General features: G+C 36.4%; 1 protein-coding gene across 1 annotated transcript in view; it reads left to right on the forward strand.

The window, feature by feature from the left end:
* The window catches only part of ANKS1B (ankyrin repeat and sterile alpha motif domain containing 1B), a 793,190-nt gene that overhangs the window by 447,371 nt on the left and 327,154 nt on the right, over positions 1 to 18,665 (forward strand). The gene's annotated exons all lie outside the window — the stretch shown is intronic.

The following is an 18,665-nucleotide window of genomic DNA, read 5'->3' on the forward strand; positions in this document are numbered from 1 at the left end:
AGAGAGGGAAATAAAATTCCTCTTAACTTGATTTCCATTAGCTTTTTGCAGTGGGGAGAGAAAGTAGTCTGATGTGGCAAAACTCCTTACCTTTCTTGCTAGTATGTTCAGAAGTCATAGATTTCATCCTCTGTAGCCATCCCAGGGAAACCTAGCAGCTCTGAGACTTTGATATTCTCCTTGCTGTCTCGCCAAATTGTTGACTTGCAAGGTAAAATTTCCCTGCCCTATCTGGGTTCTAAGTACACACCATTTCTTTTTTTTAATTCCTTGAAATTTATTTGTTGATGTCATGCCAAAATGTTTTAAATGCTTCCCTTTATGAATTTGAGAATCTTTCATTTAAAAACTGGCTTCTCTCAAAATATGAAACTCTATTCTTTAAATACTTAAATTCCTGTTTAAGTTAAATGTAGTGCCATAGCCACAAGTAAACTCTGGAGAAAAGGGTGATGTCTGTCTTTACTACTGAAATTCTAGCAAGCAGCACACTGATGAATGCCTTAAAGCCATCAGGAAATGATCTAAGCTCATTTCCATTGCATATGAAATTCACTCATTTATGAATTCATTAAATAAGTATTTATTGAGGATTTGCTTTTTGTTAGACAAATACATGTATTTCTGTTTTGCAATATAGACATCAATTTCAAATATGTCTTAATCTTCAAATGGGTATAAATGAGAAATAGTCTCATGAATAGGTGCATTCCAGTTAAACTTGTCTTTAAAAATGATTCCATCACATACAGAACTTGAAATAAATAGTAAATGAAAGACTTACCTCCTTTTACCAGTTCCCCAGAGATTCAGTGACTGAATAGAAAAAAAGGATGAAAATCATATGATTAATTCTTTTAACTACCATGTATTGAGCAAATAAACTATCAAACACTTAAGGATTAAATACACTTGTTTATAATTTATAAGCAATGAGAATTAAAGGAATAGTCAGATCTGAAAAACTAGGAAGACATTAGAATGTGATACATCAGGATGATGATAGATTATCTAAGAAATGAAAAATAAAGACTAAGAATTAAGTCTAAAATTTCTAGACTTCAGTACTAGAAAAGTAAAGTAGCATGTAAAATTTTCAAAATATGATATCTAAATTCTACATATTATATTGAATACTCAAAAAGGCAAAACCTTTTAATGACTAAAATTGGACTATTAGAATAATTTGTTAATTTTTTAATGTAATCATCACTATAATTTGTAGCCATAAAGTTTAAACAGATCCAATTTTATATTATACACAGATGGTTTATGTCACATTTTAGTTTGGGTAAAATATATTTAAATACATTTCTCAATTATTTAAAATGTGATGTTACGAGCACTCCTTTCTTGCATGTCTTGTGCAGTGGTTAATCTTTTGTTACAGGAAATGATCCCATTTATATTTGTAAAATGCTAAAAAAAGGAATAATTATGTACCGAACTCTGGTTTTCAGAAGGAAATAGTGTAACTTTAACCATGTATTGAATAAGAATGAGTTTATCTTCTATATAATACAAATTTATTAATGAGATCAAGTCGATAATTGAATTAATGTGCTGCCAACAACTTAATAGCAAGTAAAACAAATAGATTTTCACCAAAGAATCTATATATCTTATTGCCTTATCGAACTCCCTTCAAAATACTTCCAAAAGAGTGGGAAAATCATAAAAAGAACATATATAATTATTTAACAATAAAATTCCTATCAAAAAATCACTGAGTACTACTCTACATATCATCTGTTATGATCTTATGTATTATAGAACATTTTTTTCAGCTTCCAATCTAATGCAAACCAATTTACAGATGTATAAAATAATTTACATTATCAATACTATTTCCAGATGTAATCACCACTGAGCTGTGTAATCTTTGTGATAAAATATCCAAACTTCAGCTTATTATATTCATTTCTTTAAAGTTTCCCACACATTAGAGAGCCCTCTCTCTATTTTTTTTTTTTTTTGAAGATTTATTTATTTATTTGTACAAGCACTGGGTACAGTTAGAAGTTGGGAGGGTGAGAGAATTCACCAGAGCCAGAGCGGGAGCAGAGCAGGCAGAAGGACCGAGGTACACTGCTGAGAGGAGCAGCTGGCGGCAGGAGAGGTCTGCGCGCCATGTGGGACCCTCCTCCGGTGGCCGGGGAGCAGCCAGGGATTGAACCGGCGCTGCAGAGGCCGTGGGCAGCTTCGCAACCCAGCGCTCAACCGCTGTACCACCGGGGAGGCCCATCTCTCTATATTTTTTGAACTCTTAGTAAATATATTTTTAAATGGCATAATAATCTAGAGCTCTTATAAAGAATCAATGATTAGATTCTTTCTAATTCACAGATTTAATAATGCTATGGATACACTGTCACTCATCCATTCTAGTGTATCTGTTGGGTCATAAGTATCAGGGCATAACTACATGTTGGAAATTCTGTTACTCCTTTCCTCCTATTTCTTTTTTTTTTTTTAAGATTTATTTTATTTATAGAAAAACTGGGGTACAGTCAGAGGCACAGGTGGCTGAGAGGATTCACCAGAGACAGAGTGGGGAACAGAATAGGCAGACTGGCTGAAATGCACTGCTGGGGGGAGCAGCGGGTAAGACAGGAGAGGTCTGCCACGCCATGTGGGTATCTCCCTGGCCAGCCGGGAATCGAACCTGTACTGCAGAGGCTGCAGACAGTTTCACAGTGCTGCGCTCAACCCGCTGTGCCACCAGGGAGGCCCTTTTTCTTTTATTTCATGGATTTATGTAGAAGAACAATCACTATACTTTATATTTGCTGACCACTCTTTAATTATCCAATTTATAACATGTACACGTATTGAAAACTACAATGCTAAGCACTCTTTCTCTTTTTTTTTAAATTGACATAACTTTGGTTTACAACACTGTATATGTTTTAGGGAACAGGTTCACCACTCCAGATGTATATCACTGTTGCCTCATGGGGTGGCAGCATTGGGAGCAGCACTGGACAAAAGAAAGACAACTCAGAGTCCAAGTAGTGAGAGAGAGAGACCTAGAGGGGCTTACACCTATGGAGAGGTAGCGCCGTTCCCCCACCCAGTCTCACATTTATTTGGTATCAGATTCAGAGAAGGTGGGCAAGTATGTGGAGGAATGTATGTGATGGGGATGTGGATTAGGGATGCATAAATGTCTGGCACAAGCTAGTGGGGAGTGAATAGGGAGGGGCTCCATTGTTGCTGCTGATCAAAACATCCTATCTCTAGTCCCTGTTTACACTTAACTTCCTGCCAAGGTGGTCTACCTGGTTATGCTAATCTGACCATAATGTCTGCCTGCTGTTTTCAGCAGATATCCTCATACCAAGACTTTTGTCCTGGTGAGAGGCCTCCTGCCTAGCTCTACATTTTAGCTTGACCAGCAGCAACTTTGGGCACCAAGCCAAATTCTGAAAACAAGGGGGACTGGTAATCCACATATCCAGATGCCCATCACCAAAGTACTCATAATCCTCCACCATAGACCACAAGGCCCCTCTTCCTTTCACTCCCCACCTGCCCTCCTCTAATTGCTTAAATTCTTATACTAAGCACTTCCTATGAGTTATTTCCATTTAATCACAAAATAATCCTGTGATATGAGCAAAAATGTTCACTTTCTTTTTAGAGACCATAAAAACAGAAATAACATTTCACATATTAATATAACAGTAAGATATGTGTAGACTTTGCTAAATATCCATGGGAACATATAGACATTATTTGAATGCTAGAGGAATCCAACATAGAACTAAGTGTTCTATGGACACAATAGGAAGCAACTTGTTGGAAATTTTATCTCTCTATATATTTTTTAAAACAAAATATATGGTGATTATAGAATTCAAGACAGTGTTAATATTGTTTTTTCTAATACCAGCTTGTAACATAAATGCTACCAAGGTGATATTTAACATTTAAAATTTATATTAGAATTCAGAGATACTAAAGAAGAAATTTCCTTTATGATCTAATTTTCCACTGAGTTTCTCAGATCTATCAATAATTAACCACTCTTTTATACAGAATAAAATATTGTTTACCAGACCAAAGGCAAATTACTATTTAATGATGTATCTTGGATTTTAGAACTTAAAGAGGCTCGAACAAAATAAGTATATTTCTAAAATATGAAACTTTTTTAATATTGGCAAAATAGAATGGTGTTATATCTAAAATCAAAAGGAAATGCAAGTTCTAGGTGTAACCTGATCCTGAGTTCTCAAAGGAGTTTTAGGATATAGCCCATTTGTCTCCTCTTTTTCCTCTATGGCCTCTCTCCAAGTTCCAAATCAGTTTGAATCAGACGTCCCACATTACCAAGCCTCTGTGTTCACAATTTTATGCCCTGTGTGTATGGCAGAGAATGAGGGTTAGGGAGATTTTAGAAAATTATCTTCTTTTGAGTATAACTTATTATCCTGAATAATAAGGATAATATTTGCTCGACCCTGCCTGAATCACACCAGGGAAACATAAGTGACCACATGCATTATTTATCTGTTGCTGCCAAGCAAATTACCACAGAATTTAGCATCTTAAAATAACACACATTTGTTTAAAATCTCACAGTTTCTGTGGTCAACAATCTGGGTGTGACCTCACTGGCTTCTTGCCTCAAGCTTTCTCACAAAGCTTTGATCTATGTGTTCACAAGGGCCCGGTGCTCATCTGAAGGCTCAACTGAGGAAGTTCAACTTCTAAGATCTTTGCATGTTATTGACAGGTTCAGTTCCTTTTGGGCTACTGAATGAAGGGCTTTATTTCCTAGCTGACTGTTGAGCAGATGTTTTCCTCAGTTCCTTGTGATGGGCCTCAATGTAGCAATTTGTTTCACCAAAGCTGCCAAGGAAGGGGGTCTTTTAAAAAGAAGGAAATTGGAATTTTCCTAATTGAATCATGATATGAAGCAAGATACTGAAGGGGAAGGACAATTGCACAAACATTAATACCAGGAAAGAAGAACCAATAGGGCCAGCGACCACCCCAGTTTTGAATCATATGCCCATCCTTGAAGATGGTATACAAGAAACTCTTTTCAAAGTATAGGAACAGAGAGTGAGTGAGGGGTAAGTCCTTCAAGGAAAGTTGTAGTCATTATCATGAGAGGTTAAGATGCTGCATGGTGACTACAATTTATGACAGATACCCAGGTTTGGCTGAGTTATATAGAAACCCAAAAATGAGAAATCCGGATTTCTACTCCCATGACTTTGAGTCATTATGAATCTCAATGCTTATTTTAAATTACCTAATTATATGTTTATATTATGGGATAAAGATATTTTGGTTTGTTAATTCAGCATTTCTAAGCCAGCTCTATTTTTCATTTCGGGTTTACATTATAATTTTCAGCCAATGCCTCTGTCTGAATAGATTAAAATTTCCGTATGTGAAGTTGCTGAGATTGTTTTAAGTGTAGAGATTACACACAGGCTTGAGGTTCAAATTCTTCCATAATTCATCCTCCTTTACCTACAGAACCACTTTATGTTTCCTGGGGAAATGAGGCAAACCTAAGTCTTCAACATTAAATTTTCAGGATTTTGGTAGTAACCTTAGGATTAAAAATATTTGGGGGGAGGGAGATTTCTGTTTCATAAAAATCATAGATTTGCAAAATGACTTCATCATAAAAGTAAACAAGTCTCCATCATAGGAGAGATTTACCCTACCGTGAGATTTCAGAACCATTAATATTGTTCAACTAAGATGAGAAAATGCTTCCAGTGTTTCATTTATCTTCATACTTAATCACAGTGCACCTGTAAAGAGTGATAGATATAAATTTTGACCCAGAGTCTCTTTGTAAGTTCTTTCAAAATCACAGATTTCATGGATTTTAGGCAAAACTTGACTAAGCATGGTGAATTTGTTTATGACTTTGGAGTCAATTATTAATAAAAGTATATAATTATGTTATTATAGGCAAATAATTATAATAATAGGTATAGCTGATATTTATTATTATAGTTAATACTTTTCTTATTTTCACTAATATTTGTTTTGTGCCTGCTACATGCCAAGTACTATTTTAAGCACTTTCATATTTATCAATTCTTTTAATTCGTCATGACAATCATCTTTTTAAAAATTATGTATTAATTTCAATTTCACCACTCTGTAATGCATGCACAGAACACTTGGAATTTAGGCAATCAAAGAGTGTTCAATTTCCCAAACCATCAAGCTAAGTTTGAACTAATTAGACAAGGTCTTCTCTGTGGGAAGAATCAACCCCATTTCTAACTTCTGCAGTTGAGGCATGCAGGTTAAGTTCCTCTCACAGGAAATTCAGTCATTGAGCCAGGGCTTACTTTGGAATGTGAATCTAACACCAAGAATATTTAGAATTTACTCTGCTTACAGACTGTCCTCTGAAATATTTAGTTGGATCATTTTGTTTATTTACTCTATAAGAGGGACAGCCTTACCTGTTTTCTGTGTCTGCCTACTTCCAGTTTCTTCTCTTCATTCTTCTCTGTCCCATCCTCCCGGGTGATGTGTGTGCAACAAATGTTTGATCATCTCTCTCTGTTCTTGAGAAAGAAAGTAGTTACTGTTGTCCTTTCCTTGAACAACAGATTCCTTGATTATCTTGTTTGTTGCCTACCTATATGTTCCTTTGGCATTTCCCACCTCAGGTAGGGCATATATAACCTTTAATCCAGCAATAGTGAATCACTTTCAGTTACTCAGACATCTCTCCCCTCATGCTGCTCCTTCTGCCTACAAGGCCATTGTATTAGTCAGGGTTTTCCAGAGAAACAGAACCAATAAGGTCTTTCTTTTCTTCCCTCCTCTCCCTCCCTACCTCCTTCCCTCTCTCCCGCTCCTTCCTTCCTTGTTTCTGTCTTTGTTTCTTTCTTTCTTTCTATGTATAGAGAGATAGAGGTTTAGTATAAAAATTGGCTCACACAATTATAGAGGCCAAGAAGTCCCACAGTCTGCTCTATGCAAACTGGAGAATCAGGCAAAGCTGTGTTGTAATTCAATTTGAGTCCAAAGGCCTAAGAATCTCAGCACCTGACAGTATAAATCCTGGTCTGAATCTGAGGGCCCAAGGACCAGGACCAGCAGTGTTGGAGTTCAGGGGCCTATGAATGTCCCAGCTCAAAAGGTAAATTCAGCTTTCCTCTCACTTTTTGTTTTATTAGACCCTCAATATGGAATGATGCCCACCCGTATTGGCGAGGGTGATCTTCTTTACTTAGCCTATAGACTTAAAGGCTAATCTCCTCTGAAAAAACAGACACCCAGAAAAAAAAAATCATCTTAATATCTCTTTGGTCATCTCTTAGCTGAGTCAAGTTGACACAAAATTAGCCATCACAATCATCTTCCTTTCAGTTGCTTCATAAACTCCTACTAAATCTTCAAATCACACACAGATCATATGAGCTCTGTAAGCTCTCTACCCAAGTCAAATTAAGCATCCTCTACTTCCTTCTATATTTTATGTATCTCATACATGTCTCCATTATATCATTCATTATACTGTATCATAATTTTCTCCTCACTAGACTGCAAGATCCCCTAGGTTAGGACAGTTTCCCTTTCCTCCCTGCCCCAGCACAATGAACAACACACAGTAGGTCTTGATGACTTAATGCTGTGATCAGCTTCTTCTGAAAGAAGATCAAACATTTTCTAAGACCTTAAAAGAAAGGAAATTGAGAAGGAAATCAAAAGAATTACTATCTTTTTCCAATCAGGTATGGCCTATATATATTTTTTGTTGTCTGCCAGAAGATTTTAGCATTTTAGGCTTAAATTTCATTTCTTAATTTAGATTATACCCCAGCACATAAGTTGTCAGATCTGTTTTGTAAAGGCTGGTATTTCTTAAGTGCTCCATGAAGTTTGTAGTTCAAAATAAAATGCAAAGCCTTAGGGAAAATTGAATCTGAGCTCCTTTCCTTAACATTTAAACACCAAAGCATGATCTTGGAATACTTTCCCATAAATCTTAGATTTTTGATCCAGAACTCTGTTGATCTATAATATTCCACAATTCCTGGAATGACTAATCCTTTTTTCTCTCCAGTTGTCTGTCATCTCTCTGCTCTCTTATTTCTGCATTCAGCTCAGTCGTCCTTTCATTAGTGAAGAGACAGTGTTCTTATTGCATCATTTTTTTTCAATATTAGTTTTTCTCCATATGGAAAATGGTTATAATTTTCAAGTTAGAGGACATTTAGGTTTGGGAAAATGAGATACTGGAACTTTTTAGTTCAAAATAGAGTTGTTAAACAGAATCTCTCTTGCACTATTCAGTAGAAATGAACACTTTTCTCTGTTAGCTCGTACACGTGTATTACAAGATATAAAAAACATGCAAACAGGCTCACATAGAGGCCATCACTATAGTTATTAGTTGAATGTACAATTGGTTTCCTTAATATGGACACATCCTTCTTGAGAAGTCCAGTGTGTTCTTCTATTAGTCTCTTTAAAAATGACTTCATTTTAAATGTGTTGCAATGAATAACCAATATTCCCTTTTGTCTTTCTGGAGCTAGGAATAAGAACTATCCTTTATTGCCTTTCCTTGTTCCACTCTCTTTCTTCTCTGCTCACCTTTAAGTGCATTAAGCAGACAAGTGTACTCAGTGCTGAAGACCTGGCTCTTGGTGTGTATTAGATAAGACAAATCAAAGCCCCCAATGATATCAAGGGCATGGGGATTCTGAACTCTTCACAGTACAGTTAATTACCCTCTGATGTTTGACCAGCCTGTCCAGCCCATTCATTTTTGTCTGTTTGAAACAAAGAAAACTAAGCAAGGAAAAGCACTGATGACTCAGGACCAGAGTGAAAGACTGAATAAACAGCACAAGTATATGTTCAATATCCCCAGCATTTGAATAACTCTTTATAATTCATAGCATTTTTTCTCATATGTTATTTCATTTAATCTTCAAACAAAGCAACAAAACCATGACACAGGTGATATGAGGTGTCACCTTCACTTTACGGAAGCAGAGCAAAGTCCCAGAAACTTGACTAAGCAGAACAGTGTTTGTTCTATGCTCCATCTCAAGAATAAAAACAACCAATATTTAGATAGTAGAGTATGGCCACGACTCAAATCCAGGCAGGCTGGTTCCAGGGCCTGGGCTCTTAATCACCATGTGGTTCAACTTGTCCTTGAGGCAGTGTCTTCCTGGACACACCACATAAGTACCCATGCACTGCAGAGTGGAGAGGCTGAGCACCTGGGTGGAAACAACACTGAAGATTCAGTCTTGTAGAACGCGAAATAAAAATAGCCAAGGGATAGGATTTACCCTTCTCCTACCTCTCATTATTCCCTCCTGCTTTTTCTCATGGCTTTAAACTTTAGAAGCCAAAAGTAATGAATGTAAAATGAAGGATAAGAAGGAGAATCAATAGAAAAACTTAGAAATCCTTTTAAAACTGAACTGCTGGCATGTGTATGGGTGAACATTCTCCTTCCTGAAAAAGGAAGGTCAGAGAAGCAACCCCATGGTCAGAAAAGTGGTGTAGAGTAGTAACTAAAGCTTAGACTCCAGAGCCCAGCTACCAGATTCTCCTAACTGGGTGACTGTAAGCAACTTACGACCTCTCTGTATCTCATTTCTACCCCCATGCCCCTGTAAAAGGACATGATACCAATAGTCTTTGATTGTTATGAAAATAATATGAAGAGTTAATACATGTGGAACATTTAAGACTGACCACAGTAAATGCATGTTTCTTATTATATCACACAATATTTACATATTTAAAAGGTCTGACACATAGTAGGTACTCAACAAATACAGTTACAAAACTATGTAAATTTGGGAGTGCAACTTCACACTTCGACACTTGTCCTCCACCAAAGCTCTATCGCCAACACACTAATACATTACCCTCCATCCCTCTCTGCCTCCCCTCCTCCTCTGGCAACCACCATATTTTTCATGGACTCTAAGACTTACTTTTATTATTTGTTTTCTTTACTCATTGCACAAATGAGTAAAGCTATCAGATAGCAGTCTTTCACTTTCTTATTTATTTCAATTAGCATTATCACCTTGAGAATTCTTCCATATTGTCCCAAAAAGTCAATTCATAATTTTTCAATACCTGAGTAGTATTGCACTGAGTGTATATTGTGTATCACAATTTCTTTATGTGGTCATCTGTGGATAGGCATTGAAGTTGATCCCATGTCTTGGCTATTGTGAATAATGCTGTTGTGAGCATAAGGATGTATAGATATTTTTGTATTTGTGTTTTTCTAGTCTTTCAGTAAATTCCATAGAGGCTGCACCAATTTATATTCCCACCAGTAGTGAAAGAGTGTTCATTTTTCTTCACAGTCTTGTCAGTGTTTGTTGTTTCCAGTCTTTTTGATTTAGGCCATTTTCACAGGGATGAAGTGATATTTTAATGAGATTATATTTGCATTTCTCTTATGATGAGTGATATTGAGTATATTATTGGGCCATCTGTATGTCTTCTTTGAAGAGGTGTCTCTTTAGGTCTTTTGCCCATTTTTGATTGTTTTGTTGTTAAGCACTATGAGTTCTTTATATATTTTTGAAATTAATCCCTGGTCAGATGTATGATATACAAATAACATCTCTCTGTGTGTATGTGGCCATTTTGTTTTTGTTTTTGTGGTGGTTTCAAACTAAAGCTTTTTAGTTTGCTACAGTTCCATTTGTTTATTTTTGCTTTTGTTTCACTTGCCAATGGAACTGAGTGCCCAGACACTTACCTCTGAGGTGATGTCCAAGAGTGTATCATCTGCCTCTATGTATTTTATGGTTTCAGGTGGAGAGATCCACATTCTCTGAGAAGTATGTGCCTTATATTGGTCATTTTGCTGCTAGGATAAACAGGTATTTATTACATTTTGAGGAGTTAACCAGTATCTTTTTACTTTAACTCTTATCCAGAGGAGTTCTCTTATATCTTCCTAAGTGCCATTCTTCTATTTAAAAAAATTGGTAACTACAACCTCTGACAAATCATTTACCCATCTCAACTGTTTCATCACTTTCACCTAGCAGCACCTACTGAAGCAGGTAGTATACCAGATTTCTCTTTTACTCATAAACCTGGAGTACTTAAGCAGTTTTCTCTAATTCATGTCTCCTTATGGTGACAAGAGGTTATGTTTCTAAACGTTAATTCCTCTACTCTCAAATGACATTTTCTAAGTGGTAAACCAATTTTCCACACTAGCCTATAAATTTCATGTGTGCACATATGTTCAAAACTATATCCCACTGCCTAAAAAAATGCTTGGACCAGGAGGCATTTCATAAATATTTTGTTAAAGAAATCAATTAATGCTGAAGGGATGAATAAAATATAAAAAGAAGTATCCCCCAATTAATTAGACCTAATTAAGAGATTTCTGAAATTAATCAGAACAATAGTTGCCTTCTACATTTAGAAGAGAAAATTAATTCAAAAAACCTAAATTGATATAATGGATTTTGATTTAATATAATTATAACAGTTTTTAGACAATATCCTGGAGTAAGCATACATTAATCTCAATATCCTATGCTCTCATTGGCTACACTGAAGAGTTTGTGTAGAACTGGCAATATTTCTTCCTTATATTTGGTAGAAGTTACCACTGAAGCTATTGATGAGGCTCAGAGTTTTCTTTATGAAGAGTTTTAACTACAAATGCAATTAAATCAATAGGTTAAAAGACATTCAGTTATGAAGTTCTTCATGAATGAGATTTGATTGTTCATGTCTTTCAATAAATTTTTATTTCATCAAAGGTACTGAATTTATTGGCATGAAACCATTCCTAATGTTCCTTCTTAACATCTATAGAATCTAGAGGGCTATCACTTCTCTTAATGTAGTTATTGGTAAATTATGTGTTCTCCTTTTTTTCTTATTAGCCGAACTAGTGTTTTATGAACTTGATTATCTCAAATAACTTTTTTTTTGGTTTCACTGGTTTATCTGGGTTTTATTTCATTCATTTCCTTTTTGACATTTACTTCCTTATTTCTGCTTACTTTTGGTCTTATTTTCACTTTTTCTCAGTTTTATGTAGATGTTGAAATTATTGAGTTGAAATTTTCTCTTTCTAATGTAGGTGTTTAATACTATAAATAATTCTCTAAGTGCAACTTTACATCTTGTAGATAATGATATGCTCTACTTTTATTTTCATTTAGTTCAAGATATTTTCTGAGTGTATGAGAAAGCATGCTAACAAACCATAAACAAATGAAAATAAAAATCTTAAGTTAGCAATGATTACGGAGACATAAAACAGTGGTGACCAATGAATCTGTATAGTAATTAAATCCAAATTAATATGGATAGACCCATTGGGAGCATTTGAGTTAAATATTTAATAAGAGATCATTAAATAGATTGTACTATAGGAAAATTCTAATAATATACTGGAACAAAAATTTCTAACTGATTATAAACAAAACCTAAGATTTGATTGGGAATAGGACAGATAGATAAAGTGAAAAAACCATTCCAGAAATTACAACATGAGGTATAGGAAAGGGAGAATAGAAAAAAGAAATTAGTCTGATGATCTAATTTTAATGGAGTAGGGAGTAAATAGAATGTCTTAGAAGGGAAAAGGTTTGATATCTTTAAGTAATGCTAGAAAATTATATGATAATTAGAACAGAGAAAAGTAAAGTAACTGAGAAGAGAGGAGTACTGGCACAATAACTGAAAGCTAAAATGAGAAAAGTGGAGTGAATACGAGGAGGACTATGTGACAATATCAACAATGTCACAAAAATGATATTGACAATATCAACAAAAATGAAGAAAAGGAAGTGAGGTGACAGCAATATAAGCAGAGACATAAATAAGATGGAATAAAACATGACCAAAGCAAGCACAATTGTCATTACCTAAAGTTATTTGTGAAAGAAATCAATTAATTGTGCTTTTTTAAATTCCAGATTAAACAGGCTATTTATAATAAACACATTTCAAACTGATAATTTCTTTTTAAGGTTTATTTATTTATTTATACAAGCACTGGGTACAGTCAGAAGTGCGGGAGGGTGAGAGGATTCACCAGAGACAGAGCGGAGAACAGAACAGGCAGACTGACGAAGTACACTGCTGACAGAAGCAGCAGGCGCAGCAGGAGAGGTCTGTCATGCCATGTGGGACCTTCGCCGGTAGCCAGGGATCAAACTGGTGCTGTAGAGGTTGCAGGGAGCTTCACAGCCCAGCGCTCAACTGCTTCGCCACCAGGGAGGCCCTCAAAGTAATAATTTTAAAGGTTAAAAATAGTGGGGTAGACACAGAGACATGGTCCATAAAAGTAAAAATGATAAATTGAACTTCTTCAAAATAAAGAAACTTTAGTCTTCAGTTCTGTGTGAAGCATGATAAAGATGAAAAGACAGAGTCTGCACACTATAGAAAACATTTGAGAATCAAAAATTTAAGAAATTCCTTACATCCGGAATATATAGATTCTCAAAACTCAAGTGTAAAAAACCAATCAGGGCCTCCCTGGTGGTGCAGTGAGTTAAGATTCAGCACTATGAAGCTATCTGCAGCCACTGCAGCATGAGTTCAATCCCTGGCCAGGGAGCTACCCACATGGCACAGCAGACCTTTCCTGTCCCGACCGCTGCTCCCCTCAGCAGTGTGTTTCAGTCAATCCACCTGTTCTGCTACCCACTTTGTCTCTGGTGAATCCTCTCACTCCCTGCCCCTGACCTGTGGCCTGTACCCCAGTTCTTGTATGCATAAATAAATAAATCTTTAAAAAAATAGCAATGTGTACACTTACATATGTGTTGTGTTCTTGTAAATCTAAAGAAAATTTATTTTTCATTATTTGATATTTGTAAACTGATTGAGATTTAACATATATAATTCAATTCACCCATTGAAAGTGTATAATTAAGTGGGTTTCAGAAAATTCATAGAACTGTGCAATTGTCAATTTTAAAACACTTTTATCACTCTGAAAAGAATGGATCCTGTGCTCATTAACAGTCCCTCTCTCTTTCCCTTTTTGGCCACCCCTAACCTGAGGCAACTATTTATCTACTTTCTGTCTCTATAGAGTTGTCTTGTCTGGATATTTATGGAATATCCATAATATCTGATTCCAAATGTAATTAGACAATAGATAGTATTTTGACTGGCCTCTTTCATTTCATATGCTTTCTTTTCTTTTTTTTAAAGATTTATTTATTTATGTATCCAAGAACTGGGGTACATTTATTTAGGTATCCAAGAACTGGGGTACAGAACTCTGGCCCCACTATGGCCAGAGGTATGGGGAATGAGAGGATTCACCAGAGACAGAGTGGGAAACAGAACAGGCAGATTGACTGAAATACACTGCTAAGGGGAGCAGCGGGCAAGTCAGGAGAGGTATGCCCAGCCATGTGGGTAGCTCCCTGGCCAGCTAGGGATCGAACTTGTGCTGTAAAGGTTGCAGATTGCTTCATAGGTTGCGTCTTAACCCCTTGTGCCACTAGGGAGGCCCCATTTTGTATGTTTTCAAGGTTCACCTATGTTGTAACATCTAGTGGATATTACTCTATTACCATATAATATTCCCTGATATGGATATATCATATGGTATTTTTCCATTCGAGGGTACAGCCTTGCCCGAGTGCACAGTCATCTTGGGAGAACAATGATTTCAGCAGAGCTGTCTTTGTATCTTTCCCTAATCTTTCTGTTAAACTGTCTGCCTCACTTGGTATCACACCCAGATATTAGGCTCCACTAACTGCCAGCTGATTGCACACTTGTTCTTGACAATTCTGAAATACAAATTGCTCTAGAGTACTGGCCAATTAAATTTGGGCAGGATTATTTTTTGAGGTCATTCCTTGAAGTTTGTTCTGACCCTAGCAGGACATTTCTTAAATCACTCTTTCCCTGATTCTCTATAACTAGCTTGTCTGCCATTCAGTTTGTCCTAATGCCCCCATTTAGTTGCTTACCACAAAAATCACCATTGTTTTTAATAATACCCTTAAGTTTGAACATCTTCATACTGTATTTCAGATGAAGTCAATTCTTTGGGGTAGAGCTTTAGAGCTCTGTTTTTAGTGTCTGACTCACCCCTTTGACAAATATATTTGAATCACTGTTCTAGACATTGGCAAGGCTGGTAGTCAATGTTAGTCTCATCTCAGCTTGCCCTTCTGGGCTTAAGTAAGCTGGGCCAAGGATGATGAGGGTCTTTGTATTCTGAGTCTACTGCAACTGGCATAGGGCCTCCACTTTATGATTGAGGGATGGATGGACAAAGTTGGCCATGACCTCTGAGCCACACTCACCTGGAATTCAGCCTCTGCATCTTCTAGTGAGAGGGTGTTGGAAATGCTATGGGCTTTTTCCTTTGATAAGACACCATAACCCCTGGATGGGAGTTGAGGAGGTGGGGCAGGGAATTGGGGGAGAGAGATCCTCATCCTCTTGGGCATAACCACCCAGAGTGGAGTTTCTTTCAAGCTCAAGTGGGGACTGAAGAGGAGGGAGGGAACAGGTGACTCAAGTGCCACACACTCCCTCTGTCCCTACCAGGGTTTAGTAGACTTTCCTGAATGAATATTTCTTCAGCCTCCAATGTTCTTAGAATAATTTCCAGAGACCTTAAATGGTTGTTGTTTAAATACAGGTTTTACCAGTTATGTTTCCTTGACTGGGGACAGGGTCTACATGGCTCCTCACATTGCCTTTCAGGAAGTGGAACCTCCAGAATTCTTTTTTTAAAAGCTGTACTAAAGAGAGCCCCTGGTTTCAGTTTTCTTATCTGTAGACGGGGATAACAATCCACACCACAGTGCGTAGGACATAGTAGCCCTGAATAACTCTGAGTCTCTTCTTTCCCTCCTCTTATCTCACTTTAGGAACGTGGAGCAGAGCTAGTTGAATAGAGGTGCCTCCCTAATGATATGTTGTTATTCTTTGGGAATTTTAAGACTCTAAGAAATTATTTCAAGTGAAGTAAGAAATAGATACTATTCAAAAGTGATTTTCAGACCTGAACCAGGGTTCTTTTAAAGGAAATACTTGAACAGAACCACAAACAACATGACTCAAGGTCTTTCTTCTTCCTCCCTCTCTCCCTCACCACCTACCCCACCCCACCTCTTTCCCAATTCATTCCCTCCTACATATGATTTATAACCCAAATTTTACCAACATATGAGAAATTGAATTATTGACTAGTTAAGAGAATAAAATTCAGTAACTCTCTCTATAAAGCTTTGTCAGTGATCAGTAACCCGGATTTTCTCTAAGCTATCCTTTGTCTGTTTGAGATAATTCCCATTCATTCTCATATTCTCTCTCTCTCAAAACTATTTTCAGTGTGTGGTACCACTTCTAGGTACTTGGTCCTGATGTCCACCTTCAGATGTGAGATGGGATTTGAGGATCTGGACAAACAGCATATATACTTTATCAAGCCAAAACATTATTGTCATGTTTACTCAGTCTTTCTGTAGCTTATCCAGCTACTCTTAGTTTAAAATTACCTAGGAGAAGGGTAAATGATACTTACCTCTAACTCCACTGTTACCAGCTTCAGGGCTGGGTGAGGACAAACAGCATCTTGTTTTCAACTTGTCATACAGGTAATGCTGCGCAACCAGAATCCCTTAAAATCGATTCCTAATCTGCTACAAACTTTTCAAACTTCTTAAAAGGTCCAGAACCAGTCAAGGATAAATTATAATTAAGCAAAAAAGAGGATGAGAATGATAAAAATTCAGACCTGAAAATTCAATTTAAAAACCAAGTTTTCTTCTTTTAAGTAAAGAATTTAGAGATGAGGTAGATTTTTTTTTTTAATTTGAGTCTGAGGTTAGAAGGGCTTTATGAAGTTTGGGTTGTGAAACAGAAATTATTTAGTTTAGCAGGAGCATACTGTTCTCATGTGCAATATTAACAAGATATAGTCTTACATTTAAGAAATGTACACAAGTAACTATGTTAGGAAAAAATTGCTATAATTATAATAGAGAATCTAAAAATTCTACTTAAATCAGACAAGAAAGAGATTTGTTCCTATTAAAATAGGATCAGAAAAGATTTCATAAAGGAAGTGTCATCTGATCCAAAGCCAACAAAGGGCAGAAATGTGGGATCATAATAAAACCAACCCAGGTAGATTACAGGCTACCTCCAGAGTCCAACCAGTAGTCCCCAAGAACTGGAGAGCTTGGGGAAGGGGAAATAAGTTAGATGATTACAGTAGAGCATCAATACCCCAAAATGTCATCAAAGGAGTTGGAAATTTATTTTGAAGCCAACAAGAAGAAGAAACATGGAAGTGTTTTTGAAATAACAAGTCACGATCAAAACTACGTCTTAGGTTATTCTGACACTAATGGATATATAACTTTTAAAACAAATAACTTGGGAGAAGAACAAAGAGGGAAGGAAACACAGTGGACTCTGGTGGTGGACTATGGATGAATAGGTGGTGGGTGCACTATGGTGGTGATACCAAATGCTACCTCAATTAAAAATTAATTAATTAATTTGAAAAATGAAACATATGACTGTGAAATAGCTATTATTGTAGCAGACTAGGTAGGTCTGAATTAAGAAAACAGAATCAAAGTACATGGCCATTCCATAAATATGACCCAGGAAATTGAACCAAGGGAATGGTTGTACAAGGCACTGTGATCAGGGACAACTAGAACTTGGAAATTAAATCAGCAGCTCCCAGAGGGGACACTTGGTGTCTGGAAGTTTAATGTCTCTGTATCAGGGAGGTTGACAGTGTTCTTAAAAAGAATAATGAGACAGAGAAAGATAAGTCTGGGGAAAGGAAAAAAGTGAGGTTTCATTTGTTGAATAAATATTTATTGAGCACTTACTATGTTCCAGCTCTATTCTGGGGAAAAGCGCATTCATTGTCTTTAATTTTTGAAACACTTTCTGAGGAAAATGTGCTATTCCCAACCTCTGTGACTCCAGAAGCAGAGCTGGATCCAGTGATTAGGAGTCAGGCACAAGTAAAATATCTTTCTGATAAATGGAAGCTTCTTGATAAGTAGTGAGAGCTCTGCTACAGACAGTATTCTAGCCTAAGTCAGATGATGTGCTTCCAGAAACCATGACAAGGGATTCCAGCGCTAAGAGGGGGAGGATGGACTAATCGTACTTCAAGTTCTCTTCCAAGCTTAAGAAAGTCTATTCTTTCTGATGATCTAGTCCTATGGGTTCTATTATTAATCTCTGGTTTCCCTCAATTATTAAATAAATTACTCAGTCTCTCTGCCATTCAGTAAAACTCACACATTTACATCTGTTATTCTTGAATTATTTTTGGTTAGGTCTCTTCTTTATTAAAAAATTCTGTCCAGTAATGTTACCTTTATGGCTAATTTAGAATGGTAACCCTAGTGGTTTCAGCTATAAATATCAGAGGGGAAAAGGATTTCTTGTACCTAATGATATTTTTGTTTGGAAGAAACCCTGCAAACGAGAAATGAATTATCTTGGCTTCAAAATTGCGAAGCAGTTTTTGTATTTTGCAGTAATTCAAAAGAGGAAAAATTATCTAAGAAAGGTTCGTTTTGATAGAGCATGGTAAAAGAAAAAGAATAATTATTCTCCAAGCACGGTAAAGCTTTAGTTCAGAAACATTTATCTGTGCCGCATTTAAGGAAGAAAGGCAAGGC

This window comes from Talpa occidentalis, unplaced genomic scaffold, assembly GCF_014898055.3.
Source record: "Talpa occidentalis isolate TD23 unplaced genomic scaffold, MPIMG_talOcc4v2.1 talOcc4.16, whole genome shotgun sequence".
In the NCBI taxonomy this organism is placed as follows: domain Eukaryota; kingdom Metazoa; phylum Chordata; class Mammalia; order Eulipotyphla; family Talpidae; genus Talpa; species Talpa occidentalis.